At 35.1% G+C, this 22,338-nt stretch overlaps 1 protein-coding gene across 7 annotated transcripts in view; it reads right to left on the reverse strand.

Moving 5' to 3' along the window:
* The window catches only part of LINGO2 (leucine rich repeat and Ig domain containing 2), a 1,166,767-nt gene that overhangs the window by 656,783 nt on the left and 487,646 nt on the right, over nt 1–22,338 (reverse strand). For all 7 annotated transcript variants that reach the window (XR_013759532.1, XM_079112353.1, XM_079112352.1 and 4 more), the window contains one exon: nt 17,418–17,498. The gene's annotated coding sequence lies outside the window, so the exon portion shown is untranslated. The remainder of the gene's footprint in view (nt 1–17,417; nt 17,499–22,338) is intronic.

The following is a 22,338-nucleotide window of genomic DNA, read 5'->3' on the forward strand; positions in this document are numbered from 1 at the left end:
ACCATTAATAAAAGCAAGAAAAGAAGTCAACAAATACGTTCCATGGAAGCATCAACCATGTTCATCAGAGCTCTCTGAGAGGTTGATCAAATTTATCCATTTCCACTCAACACTTCCTGACTCAAAATTAAACCTGCAGAGAGATTTAAGTCCACTGCTAATTTCTGTCATAATATTAGTGCATTGTTTTAGTAAAATTTCTTATTTTCAAAAAATTTAAAGGTTTTCCACAGTATTTTGGTTTTCTACTATGAAATCTGAAATGGCCCTCATTTCTATAGCTTTCAAAGCAAATTCATATATTACATAATCTGATAAGATTTCAGTTTCTATTTCTGAATTTATCAATCTCTACACAGAAATATCCACTTAATTCTTCAGCCTTTCCAATCTCTAACAGTTCACATCCCCTTACCATATCTAGTTTTTTTTTTTTTTTTTCCCTATTCTATGGTTTTGGGTCATAATGTACTCTTTAACTTCTTTCTTCATTTGTGTTAAAATTCAGTCTTCCCTGGCTATCTAATCCATGCACAAGTACCTAACTTTCAATTTGAAATTTTTAATTTTAGATAAACTTGTACTTTATTGTCATAGAACTTTGTTCCTAAGATATTAGAGCTTTTCTTACAAGATAATATCTGCATATGTCCTTTTTCCCTACTAATTTGTAAGCACAAGAACATTATCTGTGTATATTAAGCTTTTTCACCTCCCACCTCCCCACTAGAATAGGCGATTATTATTTAAGACATGGGTATTCAATAATAATTTACTGAATATGTGAAGTTAACATATTTTCATAGATTATTATTTGTGACTTTCCCTTCATTTATAAAACATCAACTTTTGGCTGAAATTTTCTAAAGATTTAGAAATGTGACCACAATGAAGATTGATATTGCTTAAACCCAAACTATCTAAATTTTATTTGCTTTTAACAGCTTAAGGCTCTTACTGCTACTGAGACTCATAAAAGAACAGACTACTATAGAAATAGAGCAGATCCCTGGATTTCCAATCTATACAATGTCTTGCTATTTAATTGAACAATGGACTGTTATTCTCAACTGATGAGGGAAGAATTCCTCCAAAATCATGCTGTGTTACTTATTAGAGGCCTAAAAGAATTATTGAACACAAATTGTATCTGGTTCTTTAAGCAGTGAGTTTGGTATTATTTTACTGTTTATCTTGTAGGCCATGTTCCTGAAATAACAGGGGAAAAATATAAGGAAAGATGTAGCTGCTCAAATAGATGAAAGATACCAGTTTATGAGAGAGTTGAAAGGAGAGGGAGTGAGAGGTTGATTCATTTTTAATTTACTCACAAAATCCTTGTGAAATAACCATAGAATATCAGAATTAGGGCAAAAGCCTCACAGAGATATACAAATCTTCAGCCTGGAGCATCAAGATTAGAAAATATACTGAATCTAGGGAAAACATGATAATTAATTGATAAAAAGTATATGGCTAAAACAAGATAAAATTTACTAATGTATACCACATTTAATCAACCTCAGAATTACTTAATGTTAAAAAGGGGTTTAAATCTTTAGTTCAAAGATATTTATCAGTGCTGTGGGGGATATGTATTAGGGTATTGTTAACAAAATTAATCACATACACACCCAAATCTCAATATACTAATAAAGTAGAAGTTTATTGCACAGTAATTCTGCACGTACCATGTGAAAGTTCCATGTGGGATTGTTTCATGCATTACTGGGATTTTTAGGCAGATGAAGGTTCCAGAAGCTTGTGACTGTATCACCTAGAGCAGTGTTCCCCTAGTCAACTTGAAAAGAAGAGACAGTACTGAAGGACCTTGCAATCCACTCAGTCACTTCTGCTTAGATTCTAGAGATCCCAATAGTCACAGAGCCCACCCCAAGAGTGAATGAACGAACTATAACCCTCTAGTTGTGTGGAAGGAGAGGGAGATTGAATAGGTGACAGCACTGGACATCTCCATCACAGAATGTCAAAAATTCAATCAATCCATAAGCAACCACTATCATCCTGGTTTAACACTCAGTTTTCTCAAATTTATTTCCTTTTTGAAAATGTTTTTTGCTGTTAGGAGAAGTAATGCTAGGGAGTGAAACCAAACAGAGGAAATCAACATAATAAAAATAAGAGAGTCTAATCCAAAAGTATCTTCATCTTCACAGTTTCTAATGAATATTAGAGCTGAAATTTGACCAGGGAACTATGTCTGCTATTGTTTCCAACTGATTGCTTTTCTGGTTGATTCATTCTCCCTTTTGATTCTTCAGAGCACAAGACATACCCATTTAGTAACTCATCAACCAGGGTCACATGCTAAAGAGAAAGAAATGAAGTATTAGCTCTAAGGGAAATGTTCTTATTATTTCACTTTTTATAAAACAGGGGAAAGAAGCTTAAGAGCTTATCCAAGCCTATCTAGGTAGACAAATGGCTGAGCTATGATTTGACTTTCAAACTTCATTCTTCCCCTTCTCTGATAGAGACAGAATTGTGAACGGTTTACAACAAAACAGATTAGTATGCAATAGCAATTTAAACAACAACAGCAACAAAGTTCCAAAGAATAGTAGGAAACAAAAAATTCTAGCGAGGAAGTTGAATGTCTGAAAATAAATTAAAATAAAATAAAATAAATAAATCCTGTGCAGGAGAGAGGGGATTGAGTTGAATCTTGAAAGATGAGAAAGGCATTTGAAGTAAGAGTGAAGGAGGAGGAGAAAGCAGAGCACAGGATGTTAAGAATGTAATGAACCAGCATGAGAAGAAGGGGGTAAGGAGAGATGTGGCAGAAGATGAGGTAAAAGTCTGATGGCAGACTACAGGTCTTATTTGCTCAGTTATATGGAGGTGCAAGCAGGACATTATTCTATAGTAATTCATGTAACTAGAAAAAGCACTGAAGGCATTAACACACTTAATGAGTCAAAAGGCTCATTTTTTATGCAATTATAGCATTTCTGAAGTCCTATGTAGTGCTTTACACACTGCAGGTGTTTAATAGATATTTCTTGCACATTGAATGGTATGTAGGACAGGTGTATCTGAGGAGAATTTGCCCTGAGGACAAGACACAAAAACTACCAGAAATCTAAGGATAAGAGAACTATAAAAACAATCTTCTAGAATGAATTTATCAATGAGAACACAGAACACTAAGAAGATTTTGAACATTATTCTTTTCTATAGATCCCAGGGAAGCTATTACCTATGGATATTCTTCAGGTCATATTTTAAAACAATCTATACATTATGAAACAATACTAAACAATGAGAATGACAGTTAATCCATGAATATCAAAAGGTTGTGTCATTGTACACTTCCAATTATACTTGATAAGCTTATGGTTACCCATGCTAAAATTAAACAATACAAAACTATGAGTGCTTTAATTCATGAATATGTATATAATGGTTTGTCCTTTACTTGATAACCAGGAAAGACTTCTTTCATTGTTCACAAATTGCCCTTACAAGGATTACTTTGAAATAAATGAGTAGAGGAATTATGTTTAATATATTTACTTAGAACAAGAGAAAAAGTTTGAGTTAACCAGATTATCTGTGGGAAAATGCATGGGTCATCCAAATCAATACCCCAAAGCCCTTTTGCATTCAAATAAGGCAAGCATAATCAGTCTACATTTAATTAGTGTATGGTATATCTAGCATATTTTTAGAATCTAAGCTTAGAAACTGACATTGTCAGGTAATATTGTCTTCTCTGGTGGAATAATTGAGTATAGAGTATCTTCATTTTACAAGATATTTATAGTATGAAAAGATTGAAAATAAACTCGAGTGGTTGGGCATCAGGAGATCTAATTTTGCCTCAACTTTATTCCTACATTGGAAATAATCTGGGAAGCAAAGGAATGATGTTGATGTTCTCTCCTAACTCCAGCCTCCCATCCCTTGGTGATTTTGCATTCATATAGAGGTTTCCGGGTGCCTCACGGCTTTTCAGAGGCAGTGCTCTTGTGGCAGTGAGGCACAATAGTTAAGAATACAACATCTGGAGAAGGACAGTCAGATTTGACAAACAGCTTTACCATGACTAGCTCTGTAGTCAGTAAAATTGTGATAATATCATCCAATCAGAAAACATTGGGAGGATTAAATGAATTTATAATTTGTAAATGTATCTAGAAAATCTTGTTTTTAGCAACCATGGCGATTATTAGCCATGAGATCATTAGGCTTTTTATTTTCCTTTATGAAAATGTTATCTCTCAAGTGTAGCCAACTTTCAGAGTTACCATTGGAAGAAAGTTTAAAATACACTGTTGACTCTTACCACATGGTGCTTAAGATAATATGAGGAGCCAAAATATATGAATAATTGGAGGACAGTATGCTCAACTTTTAACAAATAATTATACCACAATGCCACAGTTATGAGAGGCAGGAAAATAATGTAATGCAGGCTACAAAAATGGAGGAACCATGGCTTTGGGTTCTGGACACAGATATCCTACCTGACCCTCAGGATGAAGACAATCTAAAGTATATATAAAATGTTAAAATATAATATGAAACATGCTTTTATAATGCATTAATTATCTGAAAAGAAATTTAAAAGTATTTATTGTAGAGCAAGTAGGTTAAATCTCAGTGAATAATAGAATACACTCATGGTCACAGTATCTTATTGATTATAATGGATAAAAAGAAAGATTTCAAAAACATCATCTTGATTACAAAGTAAAAGATAGTAATTATTTGGTAAAGAAATCAGAAGTCATGCCAGGTGCTCATGCCTGTAATCCCAGAGTCTTAGGAGGCTGAGGCAGGAGGATCACTGAGTCAAATCCTGCCTCAGCAAAAGTGAAATGCTAAGTAACTCAGTGAGATCCTGTCTCTAAATAAAATACAAAATAGGACTGGGGATGTGGCTCAGTGGTTCTGTGCCCCTGAGTTCAATCCCCAGAACCCCCCCCCCAAAAAAAAGAAACTATAAGTCATCAACTTAATCAAGTGATTAAAAAAATAAAAATAGTAATAATAAGAACAAAGTAGACATCACGGGTTTTCTTATATGATACAAAGAGAATTTTACCTGTTAAATATTACTAACAAAATGTATCATTGAATCTTTTCTGTCTTTTTTTTTTTTTTGAGAAAGGTTCTCACTAAGTCACCCAGGCTGGCCTGGAACTTGTGATCCTCCTCCCTCAGCCTCCCACTTCTCTGGGATTATTGGTGTGCTGTACCAGGCCTGGTCCCAACCAAACCTACTTATCAGACTTATCCAAATTGCAAGACAAACTACAGAAGAACTCAATGGCTTGGGTATGACCATGTCATGCATCATAAAGAAATTCTGAGATTAAAGGAAACTAAAGAGATCTGTGATCTTATACTTCATGTTACTATTAAAGATGTTACTGGCAAAGAGGCAAAATTTTAATGACCTCAAATGTCAATGATCACAAATCATTGACATGCCTCCTTACCACAGGTAGAACCTAATTCTCATTCCTTTGAATTTGCGCTATACTTGGTAACTCACTTCAACAAATAGAAGATGGTAGCGATAAAGTGGTTTATTGATCCTTTTTCTTGCCTAATTATTCTGCTATGAATTGTTATGAATGTAAACAGATTAAATACCTCACAAAATTCAAAGTAGTGGCTGATCTGGCAGATGCAATATGATTCCATTAGTGGATATTTCAAAAATTTATAGTTTCTACACTGTATAATAACTACACATAGATAAATTGTCTTAAACCCATAATGAAAAGTTAAAGAATAATAAAATATAGAAGACAGGTTATCTCTGGGAAGACAGGGAGAGTGATTTGATCAGGGAGGAACATATGAATTATCAGGATCTATTAATTTTTCTGTACACTAGATGGAAGACATAATTGTTCTGCATTTTATGCTTTTATTCACACTTTGTATATTTCTTTTTATTTTTTTAATTTTTTTAGTGCAGATGAACACAATACTTTAATTTTATTAATTAATTTTTATCTGGTGTTGAGACTTGAAACCAGTGCCTCATTCATGCTAGGCAAGCATTCTATCACTAAGCCACAACCCCGGCCCCGTGCACATTTAATTCTTTTCATATTTCTCAATATTCAATACAAACAATAAAAGGAAGTATCAAAAAGAAAAGATTTTTGAATGGACTGGGATGGAATGCATCACCATACTGATGCAATATTGTGGGGCCATACTGAGGAGAACTGTTCCTGACTAGAACAAGCCCAAATGGATAATACTCAACCTGGGTTAGGACTAGATGACCAACAAAATCCACCAGGCAGTTAAGATGGCAGATTGCAAAAATGTCCTCATTTCTCACTCCCTACTTTCATTATCCAGTTTGTTTTTAGTGTTACTTTGCAGCTTTCCAAATGAAGAAGTAGGGTCCATTCATTCACTCTCTGTTTCTGGGCTGACCTTGTAGCATGCTTTAGCTAACAGAATGCAACAAATGCAACCTTTGGTCAGTCCTAACACTGCCTAGAGAGGTCTTAAAAGCTTGCATTCTTTGTCTTGAAACCCTGTGGCTACCATTCCCTAAATGAATGTGCCCAAGGTAATTCACTGGGTGAGGAAAGTCACATGGCTCAGTCATTCCTGTTGCTTCAGTGAGAAAATTACACATAAGAGAGACTCTCCTAGACTAGTCAGTCCTGGTCTACCCAAGATGACCTCACATGCCTGAGCAACCTTAGCTAAAATCAGTCCAGCTGAGGCTCACCAAAATTACCTGCTCATTGACCACAGACCTATAAGAAAAAGTCAAATGATTGTTACGTTAAATAAGTGGGTTGAGGCACTGTTTCTCAGCCCCAAATTTCAATAATACAATCATTAAAGCAGATATCAATCATAAAGAAACTAATTCTTAAGCACTCAGCACTCTGTTTCTCCCCCCCATGCTTATTTTTTCCTGAAAGTACTCATTAAAACATGTTTACTTGGTTTAATTTTGTAAATCCATGAAATACTTAGCAGTCAAGAATATTTCTATTATACCTAAAATGTCCCCATTTTGGATAATTTGAGACACAAAAGTCTTCAAAAATGATCAAAGATCATTTTTAAAATATCTTTAATAATTTTTAAAATACCTTTTTTTCTATAATCCAATTAGAATAAAGTTTTTTAACATAAAATAGAAAAACTCAAATGAAAAATGCAAAGGCATGAAACTGAGATATGCTGATTTGCCTTCTTTTAATTTGTGGTGTGGTGAAAGTCTTGCTGCACCGTGGGGCCACAGTATTCATGAGAACAAGAGAGCAGGGGTGGCAGAAGGTATTTTTAACAAAGTCATCAAGGCACTCATGAGGATGGCATATTTTCCATGAACAAGCAGCATCACTTAGTACTCTGCTCTAACACCACACGCAGCATAATGGAAATGACACTTGGAGAATACTGATTCTCCCACAGGGAACTCAACAGTGAACTAGGAAAAGATCACAGGCTCTGACAGCTGATTGGTGAATTAATTAGGTGTTGAACTCTGTTAATGCTGCTGTGAATTACATGTGGAGCATGCACTCAGAGTCATAAAGAGATTCCCAAGGATGCTGGGTGTCACACAACAGTAGGGCAAAATGTAATCAGAATCCAGAGGGAGCCAGATGCAAATAGGTTTACCAGAAACCTGCTGAGATTAATCTTACTTATACCCCTATCTGAGGGGAAAATTTAGATGGGGTGGCAAAATTATTTAGGCTGCAAGTGAAAGGAATTGATGCTTTTTTTTTTTAATTACTCTCTCTAAGGATTTCTTATGCAGGCTTGAAAAGTTGATACTCATCCACTTTTTTCCCATCTCTAAAATTACTCCTTCTCACGTAACTGCCAAGTATTAGGAGATTTTGAGGAGCACATAGAAAAGACCATTTTTAGTCCTGCTAAGACCGCATCGCTGTCATTGCTGTCTCTGTGTTCTCAAGAAAATTTCTTTTATTGTCGGCCTCTTTATCTAAATGCATTCCTGTATGTAACATAATGTATTTAATTATTTGTGTCATTTGGGGCAAATCACTAATCCTTCCCTGAGTTTTTTTAATATCTGAAGAACAGGCCATAATAGGGATTGATTACATAAATATTGTTACATGCTTAAAACATTGCCAGTCACAAAGGTTATTGAATGAATATTGACACACTAATATGTTCTCCTATTTCCCCAGATATCCATCACCATTTAAACTTCTGATGGCTCAGCTGACCAAGACTTTGATCTTCAGTATTCTCAGTGACCAAAATATGCCTTTCCTAGTGTCAACTCAACTTTTACAGAGCTAAAGTACAAGAATATGAACAAAGTTTCACATATCAAGGATAAGAGTGCAAGAGTTCATAAGAGATTTATTAGTTTTTCCCAGTATTTTCTGCTACTGGGAAGATATGGATAGAAATATAGGTCAGGAATTGTATCTGTCAGATCAAGGAAAAAAAAAAAAGTCATCTAAATTCATCTCAAGCCGCTTTCCTGGTGGCAGGACATGCTGCCAGCCTGTCAGGGTGCAGTTGTATTGTGATTACCTGTCCTGCATGCCCTGTGGAAATGACACAAACCCAAATCAATGCAATTCAACCCTGACCTGAGCAAAACACTGGGAGGGGCCTTGGAGAGGATGCAAACCAAAAACTGGGGGAAAAAAAATAAAAGCTAAAAAAAAAAAAAAAGAAAAGAAATCTACTTCATGTCTTTCTAAAATATCTATCCATAATAATTCTGTCTTCTTTCAACAGAAACATTGATCACTGAAAATATAAGTGGTATATAAAGAACACATGAAATATCATAAAATAATTTAAAATGTTACTTCCTCTCTCTGTTGTGTAGTGAAGATAATTTCTAAGTCATAAAAGAATCCAGTTTCAAGTCCATGGAGTGCATATAGAAACACAAAAGGCAGGCCCCCATTCCTGAAAGAATCAACTTCAAATCAGACCTGAATTGGTGATTGTAAAGAGAACTAAGGAATTAAGTCCCTTATTAGGACTGATGAGGCAGTAATGTGCATAAGGAGTAAAAATGCTATCAGTAGGCACTATGGGACAGTAAATAAATAGGAGCAAGAAATTAAATATTTATACTGAGAGAGCCTGTGGCGTTCTCCCTTATTGCTGAAAGGATTTAGGTTTACTAAGTTATATTTGATATAGGATAAAAATAAGAAAAATAATTTAAAAGAGATACAATAATTCTAGGGATTGAATGTGTACCTATTCAAAATCAGATTGATGTTTAAGGGAATACTGAACTTTGGGACTCCTTTCTCAGACCACAGTCCTGTGTAACTCCTGAGGAAGCTATCTGTAAGAGACAATGACAAAGGAGGGCCAAGTTCAATTTATTAAACTCTCCTTTTAAGCCTAAATATGAATAGAGAGACTTGTAATACACTATCTGGAACCAGGCTCTGTATTAGAAGCCTAAGAGACCTCTATGCCCACTCCTAAATTTAGGTACAAATTGTACATTTTACTTTGATTAGGTTCAATGCCTTCAATGAAAATAAAGGTAAGGAGAGAGTAGCCTAGAGAGTAAGTCCTTGGTTAGTTCACCATCTGGACATCAATACTCAAAGGAGAAGAGTGTGTTAAAAAGAAAGATGACTCAGCTCTTCCATGTGGGAGGGGCCTGCACTTCAAGTTTAAAAGGAAGGAAGAATAGAGCCACATTCTTGTCCATGAACTTTCACTGGATGGGAATAACAGCACCTTGACATCTTTGCAATACGATTCTTGTCTCCTCTTCTTGGAGATTAGATTCTCCTTCTCCCTGAAGGATCTTCCTACAGATACTGCAGTGTTGTAGTTTGGATATGAGATGTCCCCTAAAAGAGGCCATGTGGCAATGCAGGAACATTCAGAAGTGAAATGATCAGATGATGAGAGATGTAAGCTCATCAATGGATTAAACGATTTGATGCATTAATAATCTGAATGAACAGCTAGGTGGGGCATGGTTGGAGGAAGTAGGTCACTAGTAGTATACCCTTGGGGATTGTATTTTGCTCCTGACTCCTGTTGTGCTCTCTCTCTTCCACTCATTCTCTGCTTCCTAGCTGATGTGAACTAAGCAGCTCTCCTCTACCACCCACTTCCACCATGATATTTTGGCTCACCTCAGGCCCAGAGCAATGGAGATGACCAGTTATCAAATGAACCCCTGAAAACTATGGCCCCAAAAGAAAATTTCCTCCTCTAGGTGTTGTTCTTGCCTAGAATTTTGGTCATAGTAATGAAAAGTTGATTTCACATACACAAGTTTTGCACATATTGACTTTTTTTTTTTTTTTCTGTTTGGTATTGGGGTTTTAACCCAGGGTATTTTATCACTAAGTCACATCCCGCCGTTTTTATTTTTTTATTTTTTATTTTGAGACAGGGTCTCACTAAGTTGCTGAAGACCTCACTAAATTGTAGAAGCTAGCCTTGAACTTGGGATCCTCTTGCCTTAGCCACCTGAGTAGCAGGGATTACAGCAGTATTCTACCACACCCAGCTATGTTGACCTTCTTATCATTCATGTCCCTGCTTAAAATGTCATATCTAGAGTGAGTTCTTTCTTGACAATTCAGAGTAGTGCCTCAGCTCTCAAATTGTTTTACTTCCAACTTTACCCTTATCATAGTTGAATATTTCCTTCCACATATTTTTATTAATAATAAATTCCATATTCCATACTATTCATTTAGGACATAAACCCTATTATAATGATCTCTTGCATATTGTTTACTCACATATAGATGGTAATAACATAAGAGTTGCTCAATAAAGATTTATTGGATGACTACAAGTATGAATATTTATTTTGGTAGGCCAAGACAGGTGGTAGAAAATTTGGGAACTTCTTAACATTTACCAGGAATGTATGCCAATATACTATAATTATCTTGTTTAATCTTCACAACACCATAATATAAGCACTAAAGAGAAATATTTGATGGCAACATGACCAAATATATCCTTGATCCAAGGAAAAGAAACAAGATATGCACCTAGACTGATTCCAAAGCAGCTATGCTTTGCTCCCATGAATGCCATTAGATACTGTTTACATGTCGAGCATGTACATTAGATTTGGTTCTGAGCTTGCTGGTACTCTCCACACACACGCAAGTAAATTTATTGCCTAATCAAATGGAATCATTAGTTAAAATTAATGTGTTGTCAGAAGAAAGTTCTGCTATTTGAGTGTTGAGACTGGAGGAAAATATGTCCCATGGTCTCCTGAAAGGAGAAATTTTATGAAGGATGAAGAAATCCATGACATGAATTACATTACTATAGTAAATGCAAGCATGGGTTTCTAGCATCTATAACACAAATCAATGTAAGCTGGTGGCATTGATTCAAGCTGTGCTTCAGTGAAAACACTTCTACAGAGTAAATATAAAGAGTTTAACAGTCTTGTTGAATTCATTGATAAAATTTAAGCTATATGGATGAATGAAAAGGATGCATGTCATTTGGGTAATTTTCCCTCAAAACTGGATCTTAAAACTACATTGCAGATTCATACTGGCGTGCAGAGATTTCAATGTAGATATCCTAGGATCAGTATCATACCGCAGATGTTTGTTGTTCCTATCAAGGCCATAGCCATTGGGTAAAAAGACATGCATAAATTTGGAAATTCTCAGAAGCTGAGATGTCTCACCAGAACACATACCTGAACAGGCTACTAGTGTAGCTATACAGAGGAACACAAAAGAGGACCTATAAAACAATGTCAAGACTTTCCTCAGGAAAAACCTTCTGTTTTTACAAATTACCTGAACAGAAGTCTGACTAGAAGACAACATCTGATCCTAGTCATAACCCTAAATCATTAAAAACCAATAAAGTACCCATAAATATTTAATTTCAATCTATACTGTAAAATGTATTCCTAGGTAATTCAATAATCATTGGGTTCTAATTCAAAGTGATTGAAATAGCCAAGCATATAGTTTATGATGGTTTATTTTAAGTCATTCTCTCTTACTATCACTGGTTTGACATCAGCCTCAAAGACATTGTGGGGTGAGCAGTAGTTTTATTTCCCCCTGGTCGCAGACTTGTAAACTAAGCCCAGCCACCTAATGAAAACTGCCAAAGGGACCTATCTATTGAGTGGGGATGAAGGAATGCTACCTCTGGGCCTGGGAGTGGACAACCACTGAAAAAGTCTGCCTTTCTTTCAGCAGCTTATGCCAGATGGATAAAACTAACAGGTTTTAGAAGCTGGAAAGAATCTCGGGCTCACTTTATTTTGCCCTCTTATTTTTCAGAAGAACTAAAAAACAGTCAGTTGTTGACTTCAAGTTTATATCCTAGTTAGTGATAGAATTAAAAGAGAACCATGCCAGCATTTTTCCTTAAATTTCTTTATATAATGATCCCCTTAAATTAAGAAAACAAGGAGCATAAAACAAAGTCAATGTCAAATAACATTGAATTAAATAGTACTGTGTATTAAATACAATGATCTAATGGAACTAGGATAGAAAAATATGAGATAGAAAACAGACTAACAGTATAGGGAAAAGAAATGATAACTTTAAATCTAAGAAGCTCTACAAACAGCCTCCTCTTTGTTCCCCAAGTCTATTTTCTTCCAAGCCTAAAATCATTACCAAAAAGCCAACATACATTACTAATGCACACAATGTACTTTCTTTAGATTAAATAAAGCCAAGGAAATATTGTTAGAGATTTATGGGTATATTTCAAACATTATCTGTTGGCTGGATGAGATTAACCTAGGGACCCTGAAAGAACGAGATCACTGTAACCTGCCCTGTGCCCCATGATGAAGAGAAACGAGCCCACTGGTTGGAAGTCATCCACTTCTACTTCCCATGTTCACTGTGTACAGTTTCCTTAAAAAAGAAGAGCCCAAGACATGTCTGCCTCTGAAGTGCCTGCCCTCCTTCTCCTTTGCCCTTTCAGTTTGTGGCCCACTCTATTTCTTGCTTTTCTGAATAAAGTTACTCATTTCCTTGAATAGAACTTGGTTTGTAACTCTTTTTAGGCATCCTGAAATCCTTTCCTGGGTGGAAGTCAAGAACTTGCCAGGGCTGGGCAGCAGCTCCAGAGACTGAGACAGGATGGCAAATTCGAGGCCATCCTCAGTAATTTAGTGAGGCCCCAAGCAACTTAGTGAGACTCTATCTCAAAATAAAATGAATAAATAAGTAGGGCTGGGTATGTAGCTCAGTGGTAATGCTCTTGGGTTACCACTAACCCAAGTAACCCCTCCCCTGCAAAAATAAAAAAAAAAAAAAGAACCTGTCAGGACCAAGTTGAACTCCCCTTATGCCTCTGGAGAACCTTCTTGGCTCCCTATCTGATGACATAGTGTCGCTGGCTCTTTGCAGTACAAAATCCATGGATATTTGTCACCGCTTGCAGCAACAACTTGCATGGGTCTTATGGGTGGTGGACTGGAAACTGAGCCACTTCTATCTCTGGGTTGCTTCCTTGCTTGTTTGTTTATAGAGGATGGAGGAAATGAGGTTTACTTGCTTTGAAAGGAGAGAGAGAGAGACTTTGCTTAAGAGATACTTTGAGAGAAGGACAGGCTTTGCTAGAGCTTAGAGGAAGAGAGACTAGGTATGCCTCACTTAAGGTCTGCTGCTTCTTACTGGTGCGTCCTGCATTCTGTGAACTAAGGGTGCGTCTACCTAAGGTGCTTTAGTGATGTGTCTCAGTTCTCCGTTCTGCGATCTGCCTTCCGCCGCTTTCTGCTAGCTGCTGTGTTCTTCTTTCTACTAGCTGCTGCTGTGTGTGTCCTTTTTCTACTAGCTGCTGCTGCGCATGTTGTGCTGTCTCGCTCCGCCTACGCTTATATCACCTCCAGGAAGCAGAGAGCAGGGCCACGCCTCTTAGGCAAAGATTAGGCCAGACACTAGATGTCTGAGCAGGCACAATTAGGAGTGCTCGAGAACACATGTGCATACATTGTGTGCGTGGATGATAAATCACCTGAGTGTGCTTATGTTGAAAGAATGGACATTTTTTTTAAGCTGTCTGTTTTATCTCAACTCCCTAAGGTTTCCCTCCCAGTAATGGGAACAAAGCCCTTAAAGCTGTTCCATGAAACAGCCCCAAACAGAGAGTAAAAGAGTAAATTGAGCCTGATAGCCAGATAGTGCTCAAACAGTAGGATTACCAGAAACTATTGACCAGAATCTACACCTGTTGTAAAACATTGTGAAACATGTTGTCAGCAAACCCAGACCCCCTTTGAAATTTCCTGGCAGCTTTGTTCCCCCTTTTCCCCCTTTCATGTGTGACCCCTCCCGATGTGTGGTTTCTGCCTTTATAAACCTACAAGATTTTCTGCTAGGGACTCGACTCCTCGAGTTGGGTCCCAGCGCGCTGGAATAAACACCTCTTGCGGTTTGCATCAAGTGACGCCTCCTGCGGTTGATTGGGGTTGCCATCCATCCATGGGACAGAGTTGGGGTTTCCTTTTTGGGGGCCTTACAATGTCAATTAACCTCCTTGCTGCCGATGTGATCAGGTGCCACCCTGGCGCGGTCAACATGGCACAGCCCCCAACACATAGTAATGTATGTAAAGACTATGTCTCTCTATAATGATATCAAGGGATGTTAGAATAATGATAGATAAGAACTGTTATCTTTTCAAACACTTGTCTGCAAGCAGTTGGCTTGCTAAAACACCAACTGACATCTCTAAAGGTAGGATTCTCAACCCTTGATATTTAGGGAAAAATTATAGTTTTCATGGGATTTTTTTTTTGTCATTTTATTTTTTACTTAAATTAAACCCATAAGGGGCTGGGGTTGTGGCTCAATGGTAGAATACTTGCCTAGCATGCGTCAGGCTCTGGGTTCAATTCTCAGCACCACATATAAACAAATAAAAATAAAAGTCCATCAACAACTAAAGAAATAAAAAAAAAAAAATCCATAAGGTATAATGTTAAAATTCCCATATTTGGTCCCATCACTTCCCAATGATCTGGGGGTTTCCCTAAAAGACACAGATATATATATATATATATATATATATATATAACTTATATATATATATAACTAATCTCCCTTTCACCTGACAGTAATAAAAGTACTTACAGGGAATTATCATCATCTCAAATGCTTTGAAATCTTTTCTTCTCTAAACAAGATATACCCAATCTTTTGAAATCATCAAATTCATTACCATGCCCTTCTTCATTTTGTACTGAGCTTGTGGGCATGTTCTATTCAGAATGCTGATTTATTTTACCACCCCTTCTCTGAAGCTAATGTTAATGCTGTCAGCATTCTCATTGCACACTGGCTGTCACATTGGCGACAATTACCTTCTAAATTTGAATCATAAAACGTCTCTGCAATATTCACAATACTTCTATCTCTTAGCTAGTATTATGGAAAAGCATTCTTGGATAGCTTTAAAAACTCCTCCAAATAAAGATTCTCTTTCTCTCTGTCTCTCTCATTCAAAGCTAGCAATACAAGAGCAGGTAATTAACTCAGTACCTGGAAGAGGGGAAAAATTATCGTCTCCCTTAACATTTTATATATAAAGATTTGACTGTGTAGACAAAGGAAATGGGGCCAGTGTTTCAGGAAGAAGAAACTGGAAATGAACAAGTGAGTGAGCTTAATTGTGAGAACAAGACACTAGAGGATAGTGGACTCATCTTTTCATCTCATTTACACTTTTGTTAAAATGGAAGTGCTCCATGTAGAAAAATTTTCATATGAATTTGATAATTTTTAATAATCCCTTCTAAATCAAATGAAAAAATTAACTTTCAAACTAACCTCTAATTATTTCATAAATTAATAATGTGTGTTTCACTATTAGCTGATAAAGAAAAAACAGTCTCTTCCTATATACTATCAAGGTAAATCAGAACATAGCCAGTGTTCTTGGTTTCACACTAAGAGATGGACTGCAGAACTTCACATACATTTTAAAGCAGAAAAATGAGGTTAACTTATCAGGATTACTTACACTGACTAAAGGAACTATGAAAGAGTATTCAAAGAAATATTCAAAGAAGCAATTATATTTCACAGTGCCTTCAAATCATTTCACATTTATCATATTTTAAGTGCCATTAAATATTCTTTTTGATTGGAAGAGCCCTGCAAATGACAGACAGTTTTGTGCTGTGCAAATTAGCAGTTTTCCCTAATTTTCTTCACATGACAGTCAATTCTTTCCCTATTATCTCATCCAAATTAACATAATAGAGACCCTTGTAAAAAGGGAGCCATATGCGTCAGGATTTAAATTTTATCAATGATGCTTTTATTTTAAATGTGACCAATTCAGTGCATTTTGCATCTAATTTCTCCCCCGTTACTTCTGGAAATCAATTTCTCTTTCTTTCTTTATTCAAGTTATATTTCTGTGCACGGAGAGTGTTGGTTTCCATTGGACCCCAATATGCCACTCTAGACTAGTGTGTGTGTGTGTGTGTGTGTGTGTGTGTGTGTGTGTGTACATTTTTGTGTGTGCACTCACATGGAATCTGGGTATACCATTTATGCACATGTCATTCCTTCTTTGCTGCTAGTGTTTGAGACACATAAACCAGCTGCAAACAGGCATGTTCTCTTTCACGAAAAATGCATTTTTTTCAGAAGAAAATTTTATGTGACTACTTCATTCTTTAGTGTTGCAGTCCCATGTGTCTTCCTTTATTTGAATTAAATGAGGCATTTCTTAAGTTACTAGGCAAGCCTTACCTTTCTAGGCAACATTGGATTCAACCTTTTTCTATAGTTTTAGGTTGTGAGAGGAAAGCAGTGATTGCAAATGTTTCAATAAATTCTCCAACAACTGAAACACACACGCACACACACGCACATGCACACACACACCTGTGCTGCAGAGTAAAAGATCACAAACCAAGTAAGGGAGAAAAACAATACGAAAATGACCCACGCACACATACACAACATACTAAAGGCTACTAGGTACCATTAGGACTAATGGGGGAAAGACACCCAGAAGTAAATAAGCTTCCACTTTAAATTTATAATGATTTATCTCCTATATCTGCATTATAGCACATACTTACACCATAGTATTAATAAAGAAACATCTTTAGCAATCACACATTCTGTGCAACATTTGAATATGTTAAAATACTGTCTTAAAGAACAGAAATACAACCAGTATACAGACAGTCTGAAATGCATCACATATGACATACAGCAGTTTAACAGAAAAAAATATATATAAGCCCAGCAGTATATTGCCAATATGTCAATAACTACCCCTAGTCCCTTTGGGGTTCACAAACTAAAGGGATTGCCTAATGAAATATATGATGAGATAAAATAGCCTGCTTTTTTTCATAAGGACAGTAAGTTTTAAGACACAAAATAATAGTTCATTTTAGCCTCAAAATACAATTAAAATAAAATGACATTTACCTCTTATGAGTAAAACTCAACTGGACAGTTTAGAAGCACCAGCAGCTCATGATGCAGCTTTCTAGCAGCACTCTTCAATTCCTATAAATAAAAAGAAGGTGAAAGATAATATTGAGAGCAATATATGTCTTTGTAAAATGATGGTGATTAGCTATGAATTTTTTATTATCACTCCACACAGTCATTTAAAAAGCACTCCATGTGTATTGCTGTTATCATGGTTCTTGTTAAATGTACAACATAGCAATGAAAATTATGTCTGTCTGGGACTTCCAGGACACTAAAATAGACTCTAGATTATGAAGCACTGCAAAAATATCAAACCACTCAATTGCATTTCATTTTACAGGAGAAGGTTGTTGTTCTATGAAAACAAATGCATTTGTAATTGTAATGCTTTCTTATTATATGTGCATTACCACTTAAACATTTTTCTAGTCATAACAGCAAATTATAAGAAGTAGGGGATTTTGGCTACTTATCCAGTTTTTAGCCATTGATTTCTTTAACAATATTTTAGCAACAATTCTTACTTTATATCCCATAATTTCCCTGGAGCAGCTTCATAAAAATTTGGGAAATAATAGTCATCTGTTTTATAAGATGATATGAACTTATCAAATGGATGATTTATGAAATGGGTAATTTACCCAGTGAATGACTATGATATTCCACATTTTATGAATCTTTTCCAGGAAAATTAAGGGATATAAGGTAAGAAGAATTATCAAAATAATAAAGTAATACCCAGTATGGACAGTAAAATTTCCATAATAACTCAACTTTTGTAATTTATTTCAATTATCTGTGGAAGTAACTTTTTATAAAAGCATCATCTACATCCAGAAAGAAAAATAAAATGATATGTAAGATAAACATGTATTTTGCTCCTGCCCATAGTCTGTTCTGCATGTTCACCATAAACAGACTATTTGGGTAGAATGGGAACTATATTGCATTCCTCTTATGCATCCTGATCCACTTCAAGTCTCACATACTGGCTGGTACATTAAAGCACAAATCGCAGTCAATCAGAACCACCAACATCTTCCTACTTCCCCTCTCCACATTCTATCCCTTTCTATAACTCCAAATATGAAGTATAACTTTGTCAAGGCACATGTAGCAGTTTAGAATAGAAATAAATGAGCATCTTCTTATTCCACTATGAGAAGCTATAAGAAGTCAAGGTGTCGGAGCTGGGTGCATACAAAATACATTATGAATCCAGTGTTTTTAATAGTTACTAATGGGAAGTAAATCAACGCATAAGTATATAAATAAGCACAAATACATACACACACATCTACTATGTATTTTGTCTCTCACCTTTGTTAAACCTTCAATGTTAGTGAAAGCTCACAGTAATAATTGCTGTATTAGATGCTTTCATATACCCATATTTAAGAAAAAAGATATGTACAATGTCATAGTTTGCAGAGAGTTGCCATTATCTCATAGATAGATGGATAGATAGGTCAGTATAAAAATACTAAATCTAAAGTTGAATATTCCAGAAGACAAAATGTTTCCAACTGAGTTTTAAGATCTCTATTTTTAATTTGGGTATAATATTATTGAATGTATAAAGTATGTATTGAACATTAATATATTATGCAATATATATATATACACATATATATAATGTGAATATTATTAAACAAAATCTAATTTCTAGTTTCTTGAAACTTCCATTCTGGCATTTTGATGTGGGGAATGGATCCTGGAATCTCACAAGAAATTTTGTTTATGATCACTTTTGAAGATTACATAAATGTCATCACTAAGGTAGAGGGATTGTATATTGTATCTCTTACCAATAAACTGTTATTTCCTAATTTCTTAGAAAAGATGATTTTATATATGAATCAATATTGTTTAAGGGGTATGGAAAACAAATATTCTAATAAAGCAAATAATATCAATAGAAAAGGAACAACTAAATAAAAGGGAGGGAAACAAGAATACTTTTGCTAAAAAGAAAAAAATAATTTGGCAACATTACATTTAGTGGAAAAAAGAAAAGTGAAATAAATGTGTTAATAAATCTTAAAACAACTGTTATTCTGTTTTCTAAATATGAATAAAAGGAGCACACTTGTCTATAGAAAGAGTTTGCTAGGCTAATAATAGAATATGGAATGAATAAAGTTCAAAACTGTTGTTCCTAAAATGTAAATCAAAGTTTACAATGATGCTGAATCACATTCTGTACTACATGGTAACATGCAAGAGGCAAAATCAGTCCAGATGTGGTCCTAGTCCAAGTGATATGTTAGATCTTTCTCATGAAAATGATCTGAAGAAGCAGCAGAAAGATTGTAGTAGTCAAATGAATTTAATTCAGAGGAAAGAAAAGTGGAATCCGGAAGAATTAGTTTTATAAGAATTGGTAGATGTAGGTTCCCTGAGCCAGGATAAGATTCATAACAAGGAACATGAAGGACTGTACCCTCAGCATTTTGATGGAAGCATACAATTTGAGGTAACGCAAGAATTTAGAATCTGAAACAAACAAAAAATAATAATAAAAATAAATGGGGATTTCATAATGTGTTGCAAACTTTCATTACACAGAAAATACTCCCAGTCATGTATTAAAAAAAAACATTCTTTCAAATGCTTAGGATGGTCGATAAAATCACACCTCAAGCAGTCTGAGTACCTAATAAAGTATTGGGAGCCAGTTTCATAGTCATGATCAGGATGTGGTGATGAAGAAGAAAAACTTTTATCAAAGAGTCAATAAACATGCTCTACCAGTACCTTTAGAGGGACTGATAATTTTGAAATTATGACCAGGCCTTACTTAGCTCCATTCTAAAAGAAGTAAAAGTCACTTCAAGGCTAGAGTATTGTGAATGTAGTCTATACAATTAAAGCTGTCATTTTTTTTTGATTCTTTAGAGAATGAATGTAATGATCTTCAATTATCCAAACATTGATAGGCATATCTTTTAGGTTTATGTTGCTATATTAGGGAGTATTTGAAAACAAAGGAAAAAATAACCATCTTTCTGAACCTTCAGCAGTATTTGAGTTTTAAACAGAAATACACAGATCTACACTTTTAATGTTTCTAGGTAATTAATACATAGTTACAAATTTATATCTCTGCCTTTACAAATGATTCAGAAGAAAAACTTGAAAAAATCTGCTTCTCAGTCTTTTCCCATAAAATGATCTGGTGATTCTCATACTTTATTTCAAAGAAAGATAAAAGAAGACCTTTTCATAGGAAATACGTAGTATAAGGCATCTTCTCTCAAAAGCAAAGTAATTCACTTAATGAAGTTTTATTTGCTAGTGTTAATAATTTGTATACAGTAGGGTAGGGAATAAACACAGAAAATGATGTCGCAGAGTTTATCATCATGAAACGTTTTGTGACATACATTTCCAAGATTATCCTGTAAGTCTAACAATGCAGCAGCACCTGAGGATCACATCTAATCTGCAGTCTCACACACAGAGCACCATCAACAGTATAGAGTTAGATTTTATGCTAGAGAAATGCTTGGTCCCACCTTGGGAATTAGAGGGTCTCTTATACACTGAGACCAAATATTCTGAATTGCTATGGCATCTGCATCTTCTCTCATATTTTTGCTTTTTTCTTTTTAGTCACAGAATTGAAGGATAAAGTGAAATAACGATGACCACTGGGTCCCTGGATATGATGGATAGTTCTTTAAAAACATTCTTTAATTTATTCACCAGGAATTAAGTCATATGAGATAGGTAGTGCCATCCTACTTTATGAATATCAAACTTAGGCTTAGAAAGTAATGCAACAATTTTCTCAAGATTACACATCTTTCTGTTATTTAACACTGCCTTTGAAATGTGAGGACTGAATTGCTTTGGTTATGAAACCATTGAAAATAAATATTAAATTGCATATATTGGTGCTAAACAAAACTTGATACCTATAATCAGTATAGGTCGACCAGAACTGGATCACTTACATGTTTTGTTATCAAGATTTTGCGTAGTCAAATAAGAGCAAAGGTCTGAATTAAAGTCCCCCCCCTTTTTTTGTTATTTTGGCCCTTTTTTGAAAGGTTGGTTATTAAAAGACAGCACAGTTTGTTTTCCTAATTAATTCTAAAGTTTAAATTTATGCTAGAAAGTTTAAGAAAATCTCATATTTAATATTTTAAACAAGATAATTTTGCACAAACTCTGATTAAATTAATATATTTACAACAAATTTATATAATAGAAATGACATTTCCAGGACACACATTAATTCAACATAACTTTTTCATTAGGATAAAGAAAATGGAATGTGCCATTCATTCAATCTTCATTCTACTATAACAATATACTTACATAATTTTTAATTTTCATGTCACAAAATGACTAAACTTTTACTAAGAATTAAGCTCCATAATTAACAAGTTTAATATAACAGATTGGTTATACTATTTACTATAAGATAGAAAATGTATTCACTGAGTAATTTTGACTGATTATTAATAGAACGTTTTACTATTAAAATTTTTTTCCAAGTTAAAAACAAATGAACATGACAGCATTGTTTGATTCTCTCTATAGATTCCAATTGTAGAATGCTGCAGACCATACCAAAGCAGAATCTTTCACTTTAACAGCACTGTATCCTATTTTAGCATGGAGTGCACATTGCTGGTTTGTCAATGGACAAAAGCAGTAATAGAATAAGATATTTTTGATTCTTCTTTAAGTTCCCTGGTTTCAAACTGCTCAGTTTTGTAGCTCCCAACAGAATGATGAGGATTTTGCTCTGGATTGCTTTGGTGGCACACAGTCCCCTTTGTTCTTGACTTTCTTCGAGATGTACATGGTAAGGATATCAGCATTTTTATTTGCTTTAATCTTTCAAAACCCAAGTGTGATAGCAATACACTGTTCGCTTTTTATTAGGTCAATCAAGTTA

Source organism: Sciurus vulgaris, assembly GCF_902686455.1.
Source record: "Sciurus vulgaris genome assembly, chromosome: 15".
NCBI lineage: Eukaryota > Metazoa > Chordata > Mammalia > Rodentia > Sciuridae > Sciurus > Sciurus vulgaris.